Raw genomic sequence first — 6000 nt, forward strand, 5'->3', positions numbered from 1 at the left:
GTACCTACTATAACTTTTGCCCGCGATTACGGTTTATAAAAATCCTATATTCGAATCTATTTCGTAAATAATATGTTTTTTTTTTTTTTTTTTCTCTCTTTATTAAAGGGTTTGTTCAATCAGAACATGTCACCCTTGTAACAAATCACAATAGGTATGTATAATAATTATCTTCGTTTTAAAGTTAAATTAAATAGTTTATATAGCATTCTGGCCTCTCGCGATAATGGAGAGGCCAGAATGCTATTACAAACGCCAATATTCCTAATTTCTAAATTCTTATCTCTTTATTCTGATCTTAAAAATAATATTTTTAATATAAAAATGATAAATATGGACATAGGTATAGTTATTTAATTATATACCTAATTAAGAATAAAATAATTTAATCGTACCTAATTGAAAAAAGAATGAAGAAAAATAAATTCATTTAGAAGGTTGAAACAGATAAAGTAGAAACTATTAATCAAGCTCGGACGCGGATGCTGGATGCTGGAGCCGCGCAGATGTATTCGCAGTTCGCATATTTCTTCATTTGCGATTCTCATTTTTTGGGTTGTGACATTATGATAAGTGATAACAATATGAAATTTTACAATATTCATCATTACCTATAGTAAGCGACAGGTCGAAATGGCAATCGGCGAGGGAACACCACGCACACCCGCACAGCCCGCGCGCTAACCCGGTGCGGGCGAGTGCGAGTGACGTGCGGATGCTGATACCCCGATTGCCATCTCGACCTGTCGCGGACTATACCTACTTTTTCACAAGGAATCACCAACTACTGGATTCAGATTGCAATTTTTAACTAGGTAGTCTATCAACTTAGGTAGGTATTACTACATAGGTAGGTACTGACTACATAAATACACTATAACTATACTGACTGTGTAAACGCCTGCGTAAAAGCCTGCGGTCAAAAACGTACCTAGAAAGATTTTTTCCCTCTTTTTACGACCAATATATTCAGTGTCTCACCAGATTTGCTGGCCACTTCGGCGGCGTGGATTTAGGTTAATTAACCTCGTGGGACTGGGACCCTGTCTTTTCACTGGGAAAAATCTCTTAAGATTATATCTTTCTATAGCTCTGTCCTCGTAGAAATTGATTGAGTGGTTGAGATGCAGCGTTCTGCATTTTTGTGTTTATTCATGTAGTGTTTTGTGATTTACTTAAGGTTATCAGACTAGGTATAAGGCGATACAGAGTGAGCTTACATCTCAGGGACGGATATAGGCTACTTTTTATCCTAAAATCAAAGAATTTCAAATTCTGGAAATTCAAATAGTTACCACGGGCTTTTCAAAACCTACATCCACGTGGACCAAGTCTCGGGCATCAACTACTTATATTTACATAAATATAAAAGGAAAAGCTGACTGACTGACTGACTGATCTATTAACGTACAACTCAAAGTACTGGATGGATCGGGCTGAAATTAGGCATGCAGTATGCAGATAGTTATTATGACGTAGGCATCCGCTAAGAAAGGATTTTTGAAAATTCAACTTCTAAAGGGGTAAAATAGGGGTCTGAATTTTCTGAGTTCTACGCGAACGAAGTCGCGAGCATAAGCTAGTCTTCTATATATATAAAAGGAAAAACTGATTGACTGACTGATCTATCAACGCACAGCTAAAATTACTGGACGGATCGGGCTGAAATTTAGCATGCTGGTAGGTAGCTATTTTTTCATTCAGATACAAGTTAGCCCTTGACTGCAATCTCATTAGGTGGTAAGTGATAATGCAGTCTAAGTTAGAAGTGGTCTAACATGGAAGGGGTATGGCAGTTTTTATTAAACCCATACACCCCTTTGGTTTCTACGCGGTATCGTACCGGTACGCTAAAGCGCTTGGCGGCACGGCTTTGCGGTAGGGTTGCAACTAGCCATGGCCGAAGCCTCCCACCAGACCAGACATTATGTAGTAGACATCCGCTAACAAAGGATTTTTAAAAATTGAACCCCCAAGGGGATAAAATAGGGGTCTGAAATATCTGAAGTCTACGCGGATGCAGTCGCGAGCATAAGCTAGTATCTACATAAAACATAAAATCTACAATTCAACGAGATTGCTAAATTTATCCATAAACTCGAATCAATACCTACCGTAAACGCTATTAATTGTTAAGTATCTTTAACATTTAAAGGTCAAATGTGAACGGAGATTTCAGCCCTTGTCGAACTCTATTCTCTGCCTTCGTGAACAGTTACAGCAACAAGTTAGCGAGGTTCCCCCAGCGTTAATTAATCCTGATGAAGGTTATTGTAATCAAGCCGTCAGTATACTCATATGATGGGAATATACTTACGTAAACCCTTTTTATTGCTATCGGCCCGCCGCGCATTAGCCAGGGTTGTACTATATACCTAATATAGTTTATGCATCTGGAATAATGTAACTTTCAAATGGTGAAGAAATTTTCCAATAGGTGCAATGGTTCCGGAGATACTCTCCACATACACACAAACAAATTGAAGCGTCACATCACACTACGCAGCGCGACGGGTAGTGGCTCTTACGCACTAATTACACTAAGGCCATTGACTTATACATTACTTCGTATAGACAGGGCTATCGAACAAACAAAATGGCACCGACTCAGTGGTGCTTTAGCACCAATGTAACCTCAGTGACGTCTGGATTTCAAACGGGTCGTTCATTAGTATCTAAGAGATGGCGCTGATTTATTTGGTTCCAAAACCGTGAAAATTTTTGTTCGCTTGACCAAATCTTGTCATTAATATCGATGACTAAGGCACTAACACTATACTTCCTCTATTGACAGTTCATAGATTTATTAGGTACTACATAATATACAGGTACTGAGTATTAAATCTATGGTAAGTATAAAATGTATGTACTAAATTATCTACTTTAAAAAGATTTTCCTGTTTCGTAAACAATCCTAGTAATTTTGAAACAAAAGTTAGTACCAAAAGTGCTTCTTCAGCAGGCTTGTTTTATAAATCGTGCACGGACTTGTATTAAAATGAATTTTATGGAGTAAGTAAAATAGCAAAAGTTCAAAATATCTAAACTTAGGTAAACGCGTGCTGTAAACCATCTGGTGATTTCATCTAACCGCCATCATACTTAAGAGCGAGGGTAAAGTATAGCTATTAGTAAACGGTAGATAGGCAAAAGTATCGTAAACTTCCTCTTTTATTTGTTTTGCCCTAATAATAAATCACCTTATTTAAGCAGTGATAGACCGGTGTTTAAGACGTCGGCCTCCTATTTGGGGAGTTCGGGGTTCGATCCCCTTTAACGGCGAAGAAAAACATCGTGAGGAAACCTGCATGCTTGAGAGTCCTTTTATAAAAAAATGTGTACAAACCAAATTAAGTAGCACTATTTTGCTAACTTAACGCAGAATTTGTTCGATTGTTTTGGGAATAGGTTATACTTACTAAAGCTCAGATGAAAATATTATAACGATGGAGCGTATCCAATTTCGCAAATTCTACAAAAGATCGGACGCGTCCCTGTCTCAGTTTTTTTAATCAACGAAGTAAGTCGCAAAAATTAACTAAGTAGGTACTTGAAGAGTAGGTACCTACTTAGAATTTTTTTAATAAAATCCACACGGCATATTTTTCGATTAGCTCTTTCAAATACGCGGCGAGCCAACTTTATACAATTAGATTTTCTGGACCAAGAAAATTCCTGGAAGAATAAATAAACGTAAAAACAATTGCACAAAGTGCTCTCTTTTAAAATTGCTCTCAAAGGTTATTGTACTCTCAGTGCTACTTGTAAAAACGGTAGGTAAGTATCAATTATATGAAAAATAGAACCTACCTACCATTTTTAGGGTTCTGTAGTAAACAAGGAACCCTTTTCGGAGGAGTTTCGCACATGTCCGTCCGTCAGTCCGTCCGTCCGTCCTCGGTTAAACTCAGAGACTATTAGTGCTAGAAATCTGTAATTTGGCATGGGTATAAATATTAATCGTCAAAGTGGTAAAATAAAATTGTGATAAATATATTTTTTAGGGTAGCTCCCCACATGAAAAGTGGGGATGAATTTTATTTTCTCGTCTACGTCATAGTGTGGGGTATCGTTGAATAGGTCTTTTAAAAATACCTACTGTGGGTGTGGGAACATCATTATTCAATTTCTAGATCCGTTTGTAAAATATGATGTTTTAAAGTGCTAATTTTTATTAGAGTCAAGTGTCGTCGTCCCCCCTTTATCAGCCAAATGGAAATATACAGGAACGGCAAAATTCACAGCAGTAGTATATATAATCAATTTTAAAGGAAAACTAACATACCTAAGTAGGGTTCACAGGTTAAGGAGTTATATCTGTTTTTCAAGGTTAATTATTGTACGTAGATATTATGACTTGCATATTAATATATATTATAGTTTTATTGTATCTATTGTATTTGTGATTGAATTTTGACTACGGAACCCTACAATGCGCGTGGCCCGCCACGCACTTGGCCGGTTTTTTTTAAATTTCACTTGAGTAGTAGATCTGCTTCTGTGAATAAGTATAGGTACCATACATTTCAGTTGAGAAGACCATGGAAAATATACTTACTTCCTAATTATTGGCATAATTGGCCGTGCCAACCAAGCGATTGAAGCAATCTAATCCGGTAGAATGCCGCGTAGAAACCGATATAAGGAGTGTGATTTAATAAAACATTTATACTTCTTCCAGATTAGCCCACTTCCTTCTTTAACTACATGATCATCTATCACCAGATGAGATCGCAATTAAGCCCTACGACTATCATGAAATAAAAAAATATCTATCAAACATAGGCTCTACAGTCAAATTATGAGACTTGGAAGAAGAGTTAGGGTTTCTTTCCCAAAATGCAAATGCATGATCAAATTGACTGGTCTAAGTTTTATAATACTTTTATCGTAGTTTTCAGTTGATTTACAGATCTTTCTCGCTTCAATAGATGACCTGGTTTCACAGCTCTGATCGCGATAGCGCCAACCTTTAGAACTTTCTCGAGGAGTGAAACTAATCTTGTTTAGCTTAGGTCTGTAGACAAGCGGTTTATCTCACTTTCGTTACCAACAGAAGCGAAGAATGTTCAACGACATGTTGTATGAGGCGGGGGAAGTGAAGTCACCCACGCTCGCCCGGGGCTGTGCGGGTGTGCGTGGCGTCCCTTCCCCGATTGCCATCTCGACCTGTCGCGTCCTATACCTATGTGAGCGAACGAAATCAAATAGCTGTAGAACAAAACTTTGTATCATACAACGGAAAGATTATAACAAACAAACAAACTAACGAACAAATACAGAAACAATCAAACAAAAATATTTCATCTTTACAATAATATAGGCGAGGCCCTCCCTAGAGCATGCCCTTGAATGGTATCCACGTCCATTTTTTTTATAAAAATCACGTGGGGCCGCTGTTTAATTTTCCGTGGTAAAAATATCTTATGTTCGTCTCTCAACACAAGTTATCTCTGTACCAAATAGATGATGCCCTGAGTTTCATCTACATAGACTTAAGTTCTTAAAAATCCCGTGGGAACTCCTTGATGTTCCGGGACAAATATGGTCCCTGTCTCAAATTTCGTCGTTTAACATTATGGGAACATAATATAATAATAATATTTATTTATTTAAACAACTCAGTACAGTACTCAACTCTCTGGAATCCTGACCCCTAAACTAGGAAATCCCGTGTCTTAGGGGCCAGTGCCTTCCCAAACATAAGATATGAATAGTTGATAATTTACGTAATAAACATACGTTTTTTTAATTGAATATGTTACAGTGAAAATTAAAGCTGGCCTTATCTAAGAACTCTATAAATCATACGCGCATGGAATGATGCCAAGATACTGGCTGCATTTCCGCTCTGAAGAGTTAGGCGAAACCATTGCGCGAAAAATGAGCCAGTCCTTCTGTCACCAGAATGAGGCAATTAACCGCAGTAAAATTTCTCGTAAGAATTTCTTTGCACTAAGACTCCATATCCCCAGGGTATTTACGGCAAACAAAAATTGT

The sequence above is a fragment of the Maniola hyperantus genome, chromosome 3, assembly GCF_902806685.2.
Source record: "Maniola hyperantus chromosome 3, iAphHyp1.2, whole genome shotgun sequence".
NCBI lineage: Eukaryota > Metazoa > Arthropoda > Insecta > Lepidoptera > Nymphalidae > Maniola > Maniola hyperantus.